The 19,757-nt window shown below is 39.1% G+C and overlaps 1 protein-coding gene and 1 non-coding gene across 4 annotated transcripts in view; one reads left to right on the top strand and one right to left on the bottom strand.

Moving 5' to 3' along the window:
• Positions 1-856: 856 nt before the first annotated feature.
• The window catches only part of GUCY1A1 (guanylate cyclase 1 soluble subunit alpha 1), a 52,622-nt gene continuing 33,721 nt past the window's right edge, over positions 857-19,757 (top strand). The window contains exons 1-3 of one of the 3 annotated variants that reach the window (XM_036241216.1): positions 857-979; positions 1,415-1,611; positions 1,756-1,829. The gene's annotated coding sequence lies outside the window, so the exon portion shown is untranslated. Of the gene's footprint in view, positions 1,385-1,414; positions 1,612-1,755; positions 1,830-2,258; positions 2,422-19,757 lie in introns of those variants that run through there. The other 2 variants (XM_036241215.1, XM_036241217.1) reach the window with 2 other exon arrangements.
• On the bottom strand, positions 14,051-14,139 carry LOC118616674. The gene has a single exon (XR_004956656.1). It is a non-coding gene; the product is annotated as a small nucleolar RNA SNORA5 (small nucleolar RNA).

Raw genomic sequence — 19,757 nt, forward strand, 5'->3', positions numbered from 1 at the left:
AGTTTTGCCTTTTTCCAAATGTGACCAACTTTTTAAAGCTTAACTCTACTGCTGCTCCCTTATTAAGTATTTCTCCTGTCAAAAAATATCTCTTCTTCTGTGCTTTCATATCATTTAATTTATTTTTAAAATATAGCATGAGATTCTCTTTCAATTATGTGTTAGTGGGTATTTCATTTTCTATCCTTCTAGGTTTAAAATTCTAAGTACCTTGAGGAGAGAAACCCTACTGACCTAAGAGATGATCATGGGTTGCTGGGTTGGGAGTAGAGGAAGATCAGGTTTCAGAGGTGGCAGAACCAAAACATGCAAACTTATAGTTGCAAACTTTTGGCTGCTAATAGGGCAAAGTTTATTGAAATGCCCTTTTTCTTATTTAAATGTCTTTGCTGCTGTTGTTGTTGTTGCTTATTCTGACTGATGTTTGCCATAAGAAGAACATAGTAGACAAAAAGGGGAGAATAATTTGCAAATGTGATGAATCTATAATGGGACCAGATGATGTGGTAGGTTTGGGGAGAAATATAAGGATTGGAGATAACTATAAACAATTCATATTAGAGTTCCTGAGTTTAAAGAAAGATCACATAATCATGATTAATTGTGAATTCACAGTGAAAAAGCATAATTATATGTACATATATGTGTGTGTGAGTATATATAAATATAAATATATATATATATACATATATATATATATATATATATATATATATATATAATTAGGAAGATGACTCAGATACATCAGAACTTATTTTTCTGTGCTGGAATACACACCACATGTACACCCCCCCCCCAAACAACAACAAATAGAACTAAATATACAGAACCAAGCAGAATCGGGACCTTACTGGAAAGAAGTAAATGTCTGCAACCATAGGGCTGCATTTGCAAAAGAGGAAATGGACTTCAAACGGGAAAACCAAGTCGAGAAAACCATCCATTCAGATATCAACTTCCCAGCAGAAATGTTGGTCTGGTAAACTAGTTTTTTGGGACCAGAGTATAGTGGAGAAGATTTCTTTTCTTTTTTAAAGTAGGCCAAAATTTTCCTGAGTTCTTTCTTTTTTTTTTTTCTTTTTCCTTTCTCCTCTTTTGTCCCATCCCCTTTTCTTTGTCTCCACAGAGTAACTGCTGGGATGGCGATTGGGTAGCTGCAGGGGCCAAGACTCAATTCCCCTGCACTAGCCGGGGCGTAGTGGGTGGGACTCAGCCCAGAGTTGGTTTTCCACAAGCAGATTTCTTTGCAGTTTTCCTGCACTTTCGCCCAGCGAGACCCAAGGCAAAAAGCAGACAGCAGCTGGGGAGTCGTCCCTGGCGACCTACCCCTACGGGGAGAGGGAACGCAGCGGGCTGCCGAAGGACCCTGAGTGACCTCGCCATGGTGGGTTACAGCCGCTACTTTCTTTTTCAGTTTTTCCCCGCAGGGAAGGGGAGGGGTTCTGAAAAGAAGTCGAATGCAGTAGGGAAAGGAACTGCCCGGGTTCTTCTGGGGTCATCGGAGAGAGAGTCGGGAGACGCAGGGAGGGACCGCTACCAGAACCGATTGGATTCTTCGGTGCAGCGCGGGATCGGGCTGGCGAGGCAGGTCCTGCCCAGCCTGTTGAGCAGGTAGACGGGGGTGAGCCCAAGGGGAGCGCTGCGGCCGCGTGTGCGATGGGTGCACGGGCGCAGGGACCGACAGGTGCCACCGCAGGGTCCCCTTTCCCACCCACCCCCTCCTGCCCCTGATGCCCACTCTTTCTGCGTTCACAGTGCGGATCTGCAAGGCGCGCCCTGGAGCTACTGGAGATCCGGAAACGCAGTCCCGAGCTCTGGGAGGCCACCGAGTAAGTGGTCGCTGCACACCCATGCAGGTCGGGGCTCCCCAAAGGGGCGGCTGCCTTCTCCCGGCCCCCCAGCCTGGGCTTGCCCTCCTACCCCTACCCCCACCCCGGGAAGCCTTCCTGGCGCTCCAAGCTGCCCGGTCCCAGCGGGCGGGGGGCGGGGGTGGTGGCTGGGGCCCGGTTCCCACGCTAGGGAGGAGCAAGGGAGCAAAGGAGACGGCGCCCGGGGGCCCGGCTGAAGGCCCGGGGGACCTACGACGTTCGAAGGACAAGGGCTGACGGGGGTGGGCGCCGGGCCGACCGCGCAGGCGGCTGCACTCGTGGAGCGGGGCCGTGGGAACGCGCGGGGCGCGTCGGGGCCGCTGCTCTCTCACGGCCGGGGTGCTCGGGCCGCTCAGTCGGCCAGCCCCGCGCCACCCGGTGCAGCAAAGGGACACTGGGACCTTAGCGCCTGGGCTTTACCGCAACTTCATCCCGCTTGCTACGGCGGGGGTGAGCGATTCGCCCTCCTCGAGAGCAAGCAGCTGCAGTTGCAGGATTGCTTAGAGAAAGCAGCCAGGAAACTTACAGTGGGCTGCTCAGGGGCTCGACCAAAGTAAGTGTGCGTGTGTGTGTGAGTGTGTGTGTGTGCATGTGTGTGTGTGCGCGCGCGCGCCCATGTATTAATTACTGCTTGGCAGTCCAATTTTCGTTTTCATTATGACTGCCACACCTGGGGAAACTGTGGGCAAGGGGTCATCGTCGTCTGTGCGCGTGGGGTCTGTGCCTGGAGCCTGTATTCAGTGGGCTGAGCCGCCTCGCTGTGACACTGGTGTGAGGGGCTGCCATGCAATGTGGTCATGTGATTTCTGGCTTTGCATTTTAAGCGTTCTTCTCTTGCTCACTTGTTTTCGCATGTTGGTTTCTTCATTTGCACTTGATAAGCAGTTTACATCTTCTGAAATAAACTAGAAGGCAATTGTACATCTCGCTTAATGGTGACTGGTGGAAGGCATCTTGGTGTCTAATGTATTGAAAACCCCTCTGAGTGTGTGTGTGTGTGTGTGTGTGTGTGTGTGTGTGTACATACATATTTCTATTTGAAACTGTATGTTAAATTAGAGCTTCATTTTAAAAATATAAGCAGTGATTTTTCAGGGTTAGTTTTCTGATGATTAAATGTCTACCTACTTAATAGAACTGAGCTTGATAAGAAAATTGTTAACCCTCTGGTTACATACATAAAACGTTGAAGCACTTAATGATCGATATAGACATTTATATCTTGGCTCATAAGGTAGAATTAATCTGTTGCTTTTCCTAATATGGTCATATTTTTTTCCTTCAGCTGTGGTATTTCAGGTACTATATTTTGAAGAGTGGTAAAAACCATTAACAACATAAAAACAGCATGAATGTCTAAAATTCCAAACCCAACCTTATTTGTCGAAAATCCATATAAATTTTATTACTTTTTCAGTGGAGGTTGTCTGTGTAGGCTAGCTTTGTTCAGTTACCAAACAACTTGTTCTGTGGAGTTGCTTCAAGGGGTCATGAAGTTCCTGGAATTGTGTTCAAACATCTGAGTTACTGCATTTTTAGGGAAATAGTCTAAAGTCCTCAGATAGCCAACGAGATCTGTGACTCAACAGAAAAATAAGAACCACGAAATTAAAATATATAAGGTACACTTTTTCTTGTCAAAAGAGTAGGCTTTCTACATAAAGCCTTGTGATAGAATAGTAGGGAAAAATCTAGAATAATTAGTGTTACAATAAGAAACATGTTATAGAAAATAGACCCACTTGTATGTTTTTAAACATACCAGATAGGACATTTAGGTTGGTGAAATGTATTTAGTAGAAGCTTATAATGAATAAATGGGTAGCTTCTGTTTCTTCTTGTTCTGTGAAATCTCTTTCTAGTGTATGACAAATAAATAAAATTATATTTCTCTCTTTGAAACCCAACAAAAATTTAATGCACTTATGCTTGCTATGGTGTTTCATAGTGTTTGAATGTAAATAGTCCCGTCAAGGCCTTGTTTTTAAATGTCCAGAGAGAAAATAACGGGTCTGAAAGAGCTGTCATTTACAGAGTGCAGAAGGAAATGCAAAGATATTTTGGTTATACCTGGCAACACCAAAGGAAAGAGAAATGTGGAAAACTCCCCAATACTTAGCACTAATATCTCTTGTAACTATGGTTTATTTAAATGATCGTGCTTTATGGTGTTATTTTGAAAACTGTCGTAGTTAATATTATATTATACTAAAACTAAAGGAGTATTAACTAAAATTAAAATTATGAATATGTCAACAAAATATTTTATGACTAAATGTCAACAGTTTGTCATAGACTGTTTCAAACAAAAAAACCTTTAACATTATTTTTTTTATATAAAGATACTGTATAACCTTAAATTTTGTCTGAAACCATACTAGAGAAATTAAATTCTACATTTACATTTGTAGGTTGCATTTGCCAACAGTTAATGTGACTATAGGGAAGAGAATACTGATTTTTTTTACAAGTTAGTTTAAAACAACATATGTACCCACAAAGTTTCTATTTAAACTTTTTTCAGAAATAGGTAAAACTCAAATTAGCCTTAAGAATGAATTTCTCCAGGTAAAGAAAAATGGAAATTTAAAGCAATATTTGAAAATACCAAGCCAAAAAGTATGTTATTGATGGAACAAAATTTTGGAGAGAATTGTTTATTCAGAATATATTCTATATGTCAGATTTTCCAGATAGTTTCTAAGCTTTTCTTTTATTTGCTACAATGTATAACTTTTATGTCACTGATTTTTATACCACTTAAATTATAAATATTTGCCCAAGCAACTTTTCTTAAACATTACTATTTATTACTTCTCTGTATATTTGTAAAAACTGATATTTTTAATTCTAAATTATCAATAATTTCAATGCGTGTTAGTCTCTAGACAATCTAGATTTATTCAGTAGGTATTGATCCAGTGCCTGTGCAATCGTTTTGTTTTGGATATCTTCATCTTGACCTGATAGATGAAGAGGTTTTGACAATTTTTAGGTCTTTGGATGAACAAATATAATTGCCTATAAACTAGTTGACTTAATTGGGGTTGAAGTAAGTTTTCGGTTAAGCTGACTCACATGTGCTTCTATTTCTCTCAAACAGTTTGGAAGTATCTGACCTATTTCATGTTTTTTCTCTCTTTGCTGGATTCAGGCCAATAGGCTTTATCTTCCTATGGCCTTGAGGCATATAGAGTATGGGTAGAATTTTTTGGAAGGAGTGAAGCACTTTAGTCTACCTTATAACACTTGAGGGTCTCTGGGGATCTCTCCCCCAACCCTTACCATAAAAAGGTGATTCTCACTACCCTTAGTTACTAACTTTACCAACCTGGAATGCTTTCTGGCCATTGATAATCTTTTATTAAAATGAACCCCCCTTTTTAGAAAATCAGAGGCAACTCAAATTAATTAACCACCTCTTTCTTCTCACCATAGCAGGAATTAGCCAGAAGCCAACCGAAGACAATGGCTTTGGGGAGTGAACATCCTGGGGAAAGAAGTTGGGCAGACCAAGGAAAACTTCTTAATCCTAAAATTAGTCCCAGGTCTGACCTAACCTCCATATTTCTTTTGGCTATGCTACATTACATTAAAAATACCTGTTAAGGCATCTGTATCTTTGACCAAACTTCAGTCTCCCTCAGGATACTCGTCACTGGACTCAGTACCAGGCACGAAACAGGTGTCTAATATGTTTAATCTTGTGGTCTTTGTAATTATTGAATTACATGTTTTATGCCTTGATGGTATATGTTGTCCCAGTCAAGAATACATTTTTAAAGAACAATATTCATTTTGCAATGACCCTCCGTGAAATATTATGGTTTTCTCTCAGATGCCTTGCTGCCCATTCAGAACTGCTTGTAACATATTTCTTTCATTATCTCCCAATTACCTACCCTTTGTCTTTCTAAGTTCACGTCCTTCACCAGTGTGATCTATCTTCTCCCCATTCCCAATGCTCACTGACCTGAGCATTCCACTTGCATTAGGAATCTCAATAATGGAGGTTTTTCTTTCTGCATTTTAGTCAGCTGACATTGTTCAGGACTTCATTCAACACCTGCATGTTCGGCTTTCACAGGACCTTAACCGGCTGCCCTTCCCTTTGGGAATCCACCGGTATTCACCTACTTGGGCCTTCACATCAAAGAACTGTCCCGGCTGAAAAAAACAGAGCATCTCACATGCTCTTTCTGACCACAGCCGCCTATCCTTCCCACAATTTCACTCACTCACCATGACCTGACACCATCCTCTTCCTTTATTTTTCTTTGGCCTCCTTTAATTTTCTAATTTTTCTCTCTTTTTGCTTATCACAATGATCTTAGACAGCTCCAACTCTGCTCCAACCCTCAAATATCTTGTCACTAGATCTTGATTCACTGCCACCTGATGCAGTTGGAGGGATGGTTAACAGTGCTAGGAGTTTATTTTATTCTTTCTTGGGTAATTACATATCAGAATCTCCATATACATGGTCCAGATTTTTCCATGTTTTCCAGTCCACTAAAATTATCCTTATTCTTTTCTTCCTTAGCAGATAACTTTATTTCTGAATTCATAGAGAACATGAAGATTAATTTAGGCAAACTATCAAGATTGATCTACAATCTAGGAGGTTTTTTTTTTGCTCTGTTCTTAGCATAAGAACTCATTTCTTATATTGAACTATATAATTTGCCTCTATAATATTCATATCTTGATTTTTACCTCTTAGAATACCTGCACAAATGCTTTTACTTATGACAGTTCTTCTAGTCCTTATGGTAATATTCGGTTCCTTCAAATCGTCCTGAACTGGCTTGGTTTGAGAGTCTCATTATCACCAGGGAATTTCTCCTTTGGATGCATTCCTGTTTTTCTTAAAGTGTGGTCCTCACACTGGACCTAGAGGAGTGGACTAATATCATTGGATATATTGGGTTTTCTCCTCCAGTTACCACATAGTTAACCATCCTAAAATTTAATCTGTCCTCTCCACATTTATTTTTTGCACCCACACTACACCGTTTAATTATGCATCACTTTGCTTCGTGTTGTACAAATATACTTCTTCTCCACAGTTGTATATTTGGCCATTTGATTTGTGACTTCTAAAAATACGTACTGCAATTAAATTTAATCTTTACCTTTGGTTAGACTTTTGTTTCGAAAGGAAGGTCAAGGTATTTTTGGACTCTGATTCTACGATACGGATTAGCAATTCTTCCCAATGTAGAGGCAGATTTGATCAGGACACAATCAATAGCTTCATCTGAGTAAATGTGTAGAATAGAATGCAGAACTGAAGGAACATTTGGCATGATCCTGGCCACCTTCCTATTGCTTTTCATGAGTTCATGAATTAGTCTCTTTTATAAGGCTGTTCAACCAGTTATATAGTCAAATAACTCTCTTTCCTCCGAATTTACATTCTTTTGTGTGGCCCAGGAGTATACTGTGACAGACTCCGTCAAATTCCTTGCTAAAATACATTTCCACTTTCTGCAGAATGGATATCAAGTAACCCTATTAAAACCAAAAGGAAATAGCACTAACTTGTGGGTAACGACACTTCACATTTTGAATGCTCACATTCCATAGTTTTAAGAATCTCTTGGGAATCATGCCTGGAATGAATGTCAAGCTCTCTAGACTAGAGTTGTTGGAATCCACCTTCTCTATTTTGAAAATTGGGGAAGTGGCTGGATTCTCTGTTCTCTGTCATCCTTCTGTTCATCATAGTATCTGTAAAGGCAATTTTAGCGATTCACTTACCTTACCTGCAAATGCTTTCAGTACTTTGCAGTATCATTTCTCCAAATTAGTGCATTCAAACTCATTTAGAATATTTAATGTCATATTATATCGTGTGCCTTTAAATTTGTTATTTTGATTTTTGTCTTACTTTTGCCAGTATGAGTATTATTTTCTTAGGAATGGAAATAAAACAGAACAAGAATAAAGCAGTTCTGCTTGTGTGGTCCTATACTATTATTTGAATTTTTTCATCCTCCATCAGTGAAATGTTTTTTGTTTTTGTTTTTTTTTTAATATGTTTTCACTGATTTTTAGATAGAGAGGAAAAAATCAGGAAAGAGAGATAGAAACATCAATGAGAGAGAAACGTTGATCAGCTGCCACCTGCATGCCCCCTACTGGGGACCTAGCCCACAACATGGGTATGTGCCCTGACCTATAATCAAACCTGAGACCTTTTGGTGCATGGGATGACACTCGATCCACTGAGACACACTGGCCAGACTGAACTCTTTCTTTATCTAATAAAAATGTCATTATTGCCACTTTGTCTAGCAATATTAATAAGAATTAAAAGAACATTCTTTTGAGCTTGTAATTTTCAAAAACTTAGCTTGCTTTATGTTTTATGACACCCTTCTCAGAGGTTTAGTCACCTTATTGTACTTCTCGCAATAAAGTTTATAATGGATTATGTTTGTCACTGACGGAGATACAAGCAAAGTTTACAACACAGTCCCTGAATTTCAAGTCTGCCCATGGAGATAACAGAACCCAGAAAGAGTCTTAGAATTATACACGTCAGCAGTTAACAATCAGCTTAATATTTTTGGTGCAGTTTTGATAACTTCGAAGCAACTTGAAAGAAGGGAAAGAGTTCTGCAAGATGAAGATATTAAAGGAGGCTTTCCAGAGAAGGTAGAAAGCCTTGCTGACATTTAAAACAGGACCAGAGTGTTGGACGTTGCAGAACCTGTATAGGATTTAAATATAGAGAACAGTGGAAGAATGGTCTAGACAGAGGAAAGGAAAGAGGCACACCAGAAAGCTAGTGAGAGGGGCGTGTGTGTGTGTGTGTATGTGTGTGTGTGTGTCTGTGTGTGTGTAGGCGTGTAACCAAGGTATGGAAGGAGAAAGAGCAACACCGAGTCTTCTTAAGCCACAGATCGGAACTATTCCTTTGTGGAAAATACTACCACCCCTCCCCCTTTCCTAGACGTCCTTTTCCCCTTGCTGGACCGTCCTTTAAATCTGAAACTAGGCTCTACTTCTCAGGAACGTTTCCTGATCTCCCAAGTCTGAATTGACGGCCTTCTTAGGTTTTCCTTCAACTCCCTGTACTTCCCGACCACATTATTCTGTTCTATTACAATTGCTTGCTGAATTGTCTATTTTCCTCCGTGAGCTTGCTACTCTATGGGAGGAAGGACTGTTTCTGTTTAGTTCTCATTCTCTTCAGACACCTAATAGAAATGCTCCATGAATCATAAGCACTCAATAAAAATGTGTGAGATGATACGGGCTTGTTTGGAGCAATAAGGTTATGCTGGAGAATATTTATAAAAAGACTGAAAGCGAGGAGGGGTTAGATTACAACAAGACCAGCATGTCAGGCCAACTCTGCTTTATTAGGTCATGTGGAACCAGTTTGGTTTTTGAGTTTGCAGGAAGGATATGGCATATATATTACTTTTAATTAGACCTTCATAAATCAGTTCTAACTATCCAAAGTTTGATAGGCATTCCTAGATGTAACCAGGAAATTATTTGGCCCCTTACCTGTATCAGGTGTTTCTATTCGAGAGGTCGAGAAACCCTATAACTTAAAACACTGCAAGTTTTTATTAGTAGATGATTTATTTTGCAAACCTAATTTTATATATATGCACTGAAATTGTTAGCTGCTTATTTTTCTCAACTTTTAATCATTGTGCATTCAAATGTGCTTTGTTATAAGTAGTTAAACATGTGGTTTATATATTTAGTTAATAAAACAGGACAAGGAATTTCAATGTTTTACTAAGTTGTGTATTTGTGAGTGTAAAGTTTAATCAATACACATTTTTGAAGTATTTAGATGGTTACAAAGGTAACATGGCAGAGATTTAGATAACACAGTAACGTTATCAATACTTGATATGTCAAGATTTAAAAGAGGATGGTCTTAGACTGGATTAGCATTGTACAATTTTATTTATTGATTAAAAAAATTTTTTTTCTTTATTGATTTTAGAGAGAGAGGAAGGGAGAGGGAGAGAGATAGAAACACCATTGAGAGAGAACATCAATTGGCTGCCTCTTGCATGCCCCCTACTGGGGACCGGGCCCACAGCCAGGGCATGTGCCCTGACCCCTGACCGGGAATCAAAACCTCTTGGTGCATGGGTCGATGCTCAACCAATGAGCCACACTGGCCGAGCTGCATTGTGCAATTTTAAATGCAGTTAGCAAAAGGCAGTCCTCCCAGGGACAACCCTGCGGGTATAATTCCATTTTTATAATGTTTTAAAATATTTGCCGTCACTAAGTGCAAGTAGCATTCCTCTTTGTCCACTTCTACCCCAAATAGCAATTTAATATGCCACAATGTTTATTTCTGGTTCTTTTCTGTGGTGACTGAGAATAATATTCTTAAGCTCTTCTTGTGTCATCTTATGCTAAAAAATACACACTGGCGATATGTAGAAGAGCTGTGATATTTCTTGATGGAGTCTGTAGCTTGGTTAGGTAGCAAATTATCCCAACTGAAGTTGCTTCCTTTTTCCTCTCCTCTTACCCCTCACACCCTTGATGCTATCAGAGTTTATTTTTATTTAGACTGAGTTACCACCGAGAGCTCACCTGCTGGCTTGGCCAAGAGCGGGAAGGTCATAAATGAGGGGTGTCACAAGGCCGTCCCCCACAAACGTTTCTCTCCCACTTGCCCTGCCTCATGGCCTAACACTCCTTCGGATTGCTGCAGGTTTTTGTGTTGTGTCTCTTGGAGGTCGTGGACAACTGTTTCATTGAAAAGAGCACCACAGCCTCATTTGCCCTACAGAGAAAAGCACTTTCATCATGTCAGCTTCTGCCTTCTATGAAGAGTATGGCTTCTTGGACATAGACTTTTTAAAGATTAGAGAAAAAGGTAACCAAAAGACCCAATATGTGGGCCGTAGACAAGAAAAGTGGCCACAAGTAAGGGACACTGGGCAACATGACGGTGCTCAGCAGGAAGAGGAAGGTCAGAAGAAAGGAGAGAAGGTCCTGAAAAGAACGGTTCTTTAACCTTTTGTTCTTTATTTTCTTCATTGCTAATGAAGAAATGTCCCGGGGGGGGGGGGGGGGGTAGAACATTTTTTTCTCACCAGCAAATTGTGGCCTTCATTATCTATTTAAATCAAACTAGAATAAGATTGGTTTCGTTACTTTGATCCTACTATGGGTCTGTTTCCATGCCTAGTGGAAATTGGTAGCTGCATGTTCTCACAGTTCGTTTACACGTGGCACAATGGTGCCTGGCTCCGATTCTTTCCGTTGGCTGTCCTTGGTAATGATCACTGGTCAGTGTTGACTACCAAGAATTTTTGCTTCATACTGTGTGTTAAGGCCATTTGGAGCAGCTCAGGATCATGTGGCCTTCATACCTTCCAACAGGTGTTCTGATGGCCATACCTGACTGCCCACAGTCTCCATCATTCTCCTACTTGAATACTATGTTACAGCCATATTGTCTTCAGTGGAATTTGTCACCTTGCTCTTTTTTGTTTCTGATGTCAAGCTTATTATATACTTTGTTTCCAATATTGTATTTTTCATTTTAGCATTTTGAGGTGTTTTTTTACTTTTTTATTGAATGTATTGATTGGGGTGACATTGGTTAATAAAATTATATAGGTTTCAGACGTACAATTCTATAATACATAATCTGTATATTGCATTGTATGTTTATCACCCCAAATTATGTCTCCTTCCTTCACCATTTATCCCCCCTATACCTTCTTCTCCCTCCCCATCCCCTTTCTTTCTGGTTGTCTATGTGTATGAGGTTTTTTTTTTCTTCCTTGTTTTTACTTTCCATTTCTCAATGGAAACTCCCTAATTATGTATGCTCTCCAACTCTGCCACTGGATTCTGTAATATATTTATCATGATTATTTTTAAGTTCCTATCTGATAACAACAACTGGGCCATTTTTTGGTTGGTTTCTATTCATTTTTTTTCTCTTGTTCATGGGTCACTTTTTTCTTCCTCATGTGTCATATATGTGTCAAATGGGCATGTGTGCCTGATCACACATGTGTTTTAGGCTGCAAGTACAGAAGAATGAGTCCATCCAAGTTAGGGAGCTTCTCAGGATTCTAACCTGTCCTACATCACTTCAAAGTTTCACAAACATTTAACCAGTTTCTCCTGACATCTGTCCATGGGAGAGTCTGTCCCTTTCTGCCACTTGATCAGAACTGACAATAACTGTGGCTTTCTGTCTCCTAGGGCCTGTTATTTATTTATTTATTTTGGAACCTAGATGACTTTGGTTTCTTTGAGTCCTCAACTGAGTTTTTGTTTTGTCTTGTTTTGTTTTTGTTTTTTTTGTTTTTTTTAATGACTTGGCTAATGTATAACTTATATACAGTAAACCTCACTTATAGAAAATATGCAGTTGAGTAAGATCTGACAGATGTGTGCTCTGTGAAACAACCACCACAATCAAGATACATAACATTTCCATCACTCCTGAAAGTTTTCATGTGTCCCTCCCCTTTCCAATCAGCTCCCCCTCCTCCTCTGTCCCCAGATAATCATTGGTCTCCTTTCTGGACTCATAACTTTGTATGTAGTAACCAGATTTTATATAAAAGTAATATTACTATATGTACTATTGTTTGTGTGGACTCATTCAGTCTGTGTAATTATCTACTTTGTTGCAATATTTGCTAAGTGATAGTTCTTTACATGTATGGCTGGCTATACAACATTATTTTTTTTCATTTACAGGAAAAGACATTTCAAGAGTTTCTGTGTTTTAGCTATTATAAATAAAGCTGCCATGAACATTTACATACAAGTCTTTGTTAGAATATATTGTTTACCGTTCTCTTGGGTAAATACCTAGAAATGGAATAGCTAAGTGACAGGATAGGATATATTTAATATTTTCAGAAACCACCAAACTCTTTTCCAAAGTGATTATATTTTTTTGCAGTCTCTCCAACTGTGTCAGAAAATTCCAGTTATTCAACATCATCACTAGCTCTTGGCATTGTCAAACTTTTAAATTTTAGACATTCTAGTAGATTTTTGCCTCATGACTAATAATATTGAACAGCTAAAGAGTTCTCTATTGACTATTCGCATGTCTTTTTTAATGAAGTATCTGTTCAGATCTTTTGCCCGTTTTTAAATTAATTCCTTGTTTTCTTATTTAGCTCTAAAACTTTGTATATTCTGGATTTAATTATTTTGTTGATATATGTGTGGCAAAGGTTTTCTCCCATTGTGTGATTTGCCTTTTTGTTTACTCAGTGGTACCTTTGGAAAAGAAAACAATTTAAAAATTTTTGTGAAGTTCAATTTATCATCTTCTTTTAGGTGTATGCTTTGTTTTCCGTATTTAAACATTTTTGCTTCATACAAGGTCACAAAGATATAATCCTATTTTCTTCTCCAAGTTTCATAATTTTAACTTCTACATTTAGGTCTGTGATCCATTTGTAATTAACTTTTGTGTATAATCTGAAGAATGGATCGGAGTTTATTTTTTCCATATGTATATTCAAGTTTTTCAACATTATTTATTGAAAAAGCTTTCTCTTCCCAGTGCTTTGATACACTCATTTAATTGAACAAACAAATGTGAACCTGTTTGGGGGCTCTTTATTCCATTGATCTCTGTTAATTCTTTCAAATCAATACCAAACTTATTGATTACTGTATTTTTATAATAAGTTTAAATCAGATGTGTGTCTTTCAGTGTTGTTTTTCTTCCTTAGCATTGATTCAGCTATTCTGTGGTTTTCAATAAATCTCAAAAGGCTGAATACTAAAATGCTAAATATTAAAAAGCTGCCTGAGATTTTGATTGGGATTTTATTAAATGTTTAGATTATTTGGGGAAAACTGAGCATGGTATATCTCTCTATTATTTGGCTTTTCTCAATTTCTTTTACCAATGTTTGTAGTTTGGCAGTCTTGCAAGCTTTTGGTTAGATTTATTTCTAAGTATTTTATATTTGTTCACATTATTATAAAATACTTTTTAAAAATACAATTTTTAAATTGTTTACTATGAGTACAGAAATTACAATGGACTTTTTTTGTATTAGCTTTGTATCCTGCAACCTTGCTAAAATTACATTTTAGTTCTCCTTGTTATTTTGTAGATTCCCTTGGAAATTTCTACATATATATAAAATAAGTGTTTACTTCTCTCTTTCCAATCCCCCCCCACCCCCACCCCATAACTGCAGCCAAACTCATGCCCAGGTCCAGGGGCCAGGGATCCAGAGCCCCTGAGCTGTGGAGCTTGCTGGGGCAGACAACTGTTGCCTTTTATTTTCTTATTTTCGTGACTAGGACCTAACATCAGTACAATATTGATTAGATGTGAGAGGTGGAATCCTTGCCTTGTTTTGGATTATAGTCAGAAAGTGTTCAGTCTTTCACTTTGAAGTATGACTTTAACTGTAGTTTTTCAATATATTTCCTCAGATTTTTTAAAACTATGATCATATAGTTTATTAAGTGAGTTCTCATTAGGGTTGGAGTGGAGGTCTCCTGTTTTATACAACCCAGTCAGAAGTGGAAGTCTCTGTACTTTGATTTTGTTTGAGCTAACTTTGTTCACTGTGTAGTAATTATTCCTGTTTAGAGAAAACTACAAATATATGTAAATCAAGAGATTTCTATTCTCAAAATCCTTCTTTCAAACTTGCTATTCCTCTTACTGTAACTGGCCATAAAGTAACCTTTACTCATTTACACTATAATATTTCCTTCATAACTTCTTATTTTTTTTTTCACTTTTACTCTGCTAATATTCTTGAAATTTGTCTCAGAAAAGTCATATATATTTATAATCTAAACGTTAAATGATATTTTCTCAGTCTTTTTGCTCTAGACTGAATTGTGCCTCCCCCCATGCATTTGTTGATGCCCTAATCCCCACTGTGATGGTATTTAGAGGTAGGGTCTTTGGGAGATAATAAGATTTAGATGAGGTCATGGTGGGGAACCTTCTTGATGTGATTAGTGCCCTTGTAGGAAGATACGCCAGAGAGCTTGCTGTCTCTCTCTCTCTGTGCCATGTGAGGATGCAGCAAGAAGATGGCCATCTGCAAGCCGGGAAGATCGACCTCGGAAGCCTCACCAGAGCTGGTGCCCTGCGCTTGGACTTCCGGCCTCCGCACTGGGAAAATGAATGTCTGTTGTTCAAGTCGCCCAGCCTCTGGTATTTTGTTATGGCAGCCTGAGCTGACTAACACACCCCCTTACCCACTGCAGACTCTCAATATACACGCCTTTTCTCTTGTGTTCTCTTCTGTTTACATTCTGATCATATTTACCTGATGGCTGCTTCTCCACATTCATCGTAACATCTTCTCCAGTTCTTCAATGTGAATTTTCCCCAGAGTACTAAACTTGGCCATCTTCTCTCTCTACATGCAGCCCTTGGACATTGAACAGATTGTAATAAATTGAAATAAACTCCTTAATTTAATGGCTTCCTCTAGGTGGAGGACCACAGATTTGTATCACTAGTCTGCTAAACCCTCCTTAATTAAAGACTCCAAGTACCAAATGCGTCTCTACGTAGGTACCCCACTAACAGTTCAAGATCCTTGTGTATAAAACAGAATTCCACATCCCTTTTCTCAAGCCTACTTCCGTTACCTCTTTCTATTAAAGGCACCATTATCCTTCCAGACAAACCTCAGAGTCAACTTGTTCCTCAGATCTAGTCCCTTGCCACACAGTGACAACATTAATTTCGTAGTATCTGTAGCACCCATCCCTTCCTGCCCCTTGCCACAACTTCCTTCATTCCTCGAATTTCTGTACACTGTTCTCCCTCTGTGGCATGCCCTTTTACTAATATCTGTATGTCCAAATTGTAGTCATTTCAGAAAATAAATTCAGCCCTGGCTGGTTTTGCTCCGTGGTTAGAGCGTCGGCCCGCAGACCAGAGTTGCATGTTTGATTCTGGTCAAGGGCACGTACCTTGGTTGCGGTTTGTTCCTGGCCCTGGTCAGGGTCATGCAGGAGGCAGCCAGTTGATGTGTCTCTTTCACATTGATGTTTCTTTCTCTCTTTCTCTCTTTCCCACTCTATCTAAAGATAAATGGAAAAATATCCTCAGGTGAAGATTAAAAAAAAAAAAGTTAAAATTCCATACATTACAAGAAGCTTTTCCTGGTCATTCTTTTGCTGCCTCAGCCTAAAAGTGATATTTATTATAAGCATCATTAATTCTCTTATATTCTCCACTTTTTATTATAGTCATTTAAGAATACACACACAGACACACACAGTAGACTTTGAAGAAAGTTAAAGGGAATAATTTTATTCTCTTTAGAAGCTCAGAAATATTGATTGGATTATAAATGAATTTGTGAATAACATTACAAAATTTCTTTCAGAAAGCAAAAACAATCCATAGGCTCCAAAGTAGCCTCATTTTACTTGTATTTTATTGGGGTTTTTTGCCTGTATTTTGACCTATATGTATTAGTAGCCTAATATTTTATTGATATTGGTTAATAAGTATCAAATGTCCAGTAATATGTGCTCAGTGCTTCTGATAAAACCCCATCCTGAACTATAGGAAGAATGTGTGCTTTTCCATTGAAGCTAATGTCACAGTGAAGTGGAAAAAGACAGAGAACAATATGAGTGAGCATTTTTGGTTTCTCTGGCAGATCGGAGTCATCTGTATAGAGTGATATTTTTCCCTTCCAGAAAGGTTAAAAAACAAATAATAAATAGAAAGAAAAAGAACTGACAAAATAATAAAAATTAGATTTAAAAAAAGCTAATAAAATAATAAAAGGGAAATAATAGGAAAACTTTTACAAAATATTTTCTTCTCAAGTTTTGTGTCAATTACATATATGTATTTGTGTCTGCATAAACCACATATGCCAAAAGTACAGGGGCAATAAAGGGAGAAGATTGGGTAAATCTGACAATAGAAAGGTAAGCTGCCCATACCTTTTCCATGTTTGTACCAGATGACTTCCAGCTAGTAGTTCTTTCCTTTAATTTCAGCATAAAATAAGTTACTAGAAGTCCAAAGTTGGATGAGTTGTGATCTGCACTGGCTAGTTTGATTGAGGCTGAAAACATGCCTAATGTTCAATGAAGTGGCAAAGACAGCAGATTGAGTAAGGTTTAGAAAAGTGTTTAGAAAATATGTTTAGAAAAGTGAAAAAAGATTACAGGTGGCTTCTTGAGAAGGTATAAATGGTGAGAAAATCATGGAAAAGAGTCTGGGGAAATATTTTAGAAACTACAGACAGCCAAAATAACTTTATTGTGTGTTTTAATATTAATGTAATATTAGATGAACCAAAGCCTCTGATGGGACTCCATCAGATTAATATTACAAACAATTAAGGGTGGGACTTAGGTTAAAATGACTAAGTGTTACATTTTTCTCAAAGCTGTAACTACAATTGTTGGGGCTACACAAAAGGAGGAGGGTTTCTCTGTATTTCAGTTGAGGAGATGATCAGACTTTATTGGGGTGAACTCTGGTCTCCTGGTGAAAACTGCTTGAATCTTGTCTGACCTCTGTACCTCAAGAGCTTTGGGGTTTAGGCTGAGTCACTAAAATCTGGGCTTCTGTCATCTGCAAGTGGAAACTATTGTAATATATACTCTTCTATGACTTCTAGTTCTAAACTTCTATTCTGAAAATGCCTGTGTCTTTATGTAGACTTTTATGTGAGAAATACTAAAAAATTATTTGGGGTTTACTGTGAACAGGAATTTTTTTTTCACTTTCCCTATTTTAAAACAATCAGAGAAGCAAGAAGGCATTAGTAGAATATGGCTGTGTTTTTGGATTTAATGGGAAAGACCTCAGCACAACATGAACGTTGTGAGTATCCAAATATATGCCTGCAGAGTACATGTTCAGAAGCCAAAATTCATTTCTGATAATGATTCCTTCTAATTATTATGTAAAAACCCAGATCTACTTAAATGTCTAGAACCAGAGAGGCTCAAAGTATTATTTTGCAAAAGGGAATCTCCTCAGAACGCTCTGGAACACGGAAGGGTCTTTCATTCCAGCAATTCCGCAATATCAAGGCTTCATTCCCTCAGGTGACACGGCCAACAGTCTGACCTTCCATTTTCTTCTTCTATTTTAGCAGATGCAGTTAGTCTTTATATTCCCAGATTGTATTTATTCGTAGAGGAATGTGAGTAATAATCACTATGGTGTACAAAAAGCCCCTCATCTCAAGACCCACCCAGAACACTGGCTCTGTAATCAGACAGGCCCAGGTTCATTTCCTGTTCCTGCCCCTCACTGGGACAAGTACTTAATCTACATTTTAGATTCTTCTTGGGAAAAAAAAAAAAAATTAACACATGCACACACATTTCCCCATAGGACTGTTGAGATTACGTGATATTTGTAAGTTCTTCGTTGCCCTTTAAAACAGAGGTCAGCAAACTAACTCTGTAAAGGACAAGAGAATAAATATTTTAGGCTTTGCTGGCCATGTGGCCCCTGTCACAATCACTCATCTCTGTTGTTGCATTTCCAAAGCAGCAGCTACAGGCCACTTGTAAGTGAATGAGCCTGTAAAGGTAAAACTTCTGTTTTTTCTTTATTATCAGTACTTCTGACAACAAATGTGTGTTTTCCCCACCAAGTAGTTTTCCAACACCAGTTGCGTGTCCTTCAACCTAATTTAATTCTGAATTGTACTTAGAGGTAGTGTCAGGTCCCATAGACTAAGGACTCCATCCCACAAGGGTGCTCCACTTGCCATGTCTGGGCACCTGGTACTTCTAACCAGCTATAAATCGAAGGTTCCCAAGGCCTCCTCTCCGAGTTTGATTATAGGAGAGCCCAAATTCAGGAAAACAGTTTACTTATTGGATTACCAGTTTATTACAAAAGGATAAGCTGGGGTACAGCCAGATGGAAAAGATGCATAAAGCAAGGTATGAGGAAAAGGAATCCGAGGTTTCATTTCCGCTCTGGACACACTCCCCTCCCAGTACCTACATGTTCAACCTCCAGCCCCTCCCCGCTCCCTGGAGATCTGGGTGAGATGGGAAGTTCCCACCCTGTCATCACTTGGATGGTTCCCCTGGCAACCAGGCCCCATCCTGAAGGTATCCAGGAGCCCCCAGCCTCTGTTACCTCATTAGCTTACAGAAAGACACCTGTCACTTTGGAGATTTCAGGGCATTTTAGGAGCCATGTAGCAGGGAACAGGGAAAGAGAGAAGGTGGGCAATGGTCAAATATACCTTCCTTATAATGTCACAGCCTGGCTGTGTTGCAGTGCAACTTTAGTTACGGAAATTTGAATCTCATGGTGTTCATATGTCAGGAAATGTACTTTTTTAATATATTTATTCAACCATTTCATTGTGGAAAGACCATTTTTAGCTCAAGGGCTGGACAACAACAGCAGCAGGTTGGATTTGGCCCACAGGCCATTGTTTTCCAAGCCCTGCTTTCGAGGGACCTGAGTGTCTGGTGCCCTCCTCCGTGGTGATTTAGCCTCGTCCGACTCTCCCAGTCCTGGTCCAGTGCAGGCCTCTCCTCCCCAGCCTGAGCCTCTCCTGGCACATCTGTTCCTCTCCTTGCTGTTCTCTCTGATGGTTTCTGTGTGGCCTACACTTCTTAATTAACTTGTTCTTGCTTAGGTTGGGCAAGGTGCTCTCTCCAGCCGTGCTTACAAGTCTTAAGTTTTCATGGTTCTATTAGTCTGTGTTTTATCTCAAGGACCTTGAGAAAAGTTCCAGGGGCTAGAGTAGAAGAATCAGGAGGATCACTATTGTGTCTTCTTCCAGAATCTTCTTTCTAAATGTCACAGCTCTGACGATGTAACTTGCCTTTACCATAGGGTGAATTGTGTGCTCATAATGTCACCCTTCCCTTTCCGTCAAGGATGAGGCCACCTTGATGTCTCCTCAT

The sequence above is a fragment of the Molossus molossus genome, unplaced genomic scaffold, assembly GCF_014108415.1.
Source record: "Molossus molossus isolate mMolMol1 unplaced genomic scaffold, mMolMol1.p scaffold_m16_p_4, whole genome shotgun sequence".
NCBI lineage: Eukaryota > Metazoa > Chordata > Mammalia > Chiroptera > Molossidae > Molossus > Molossus molossus.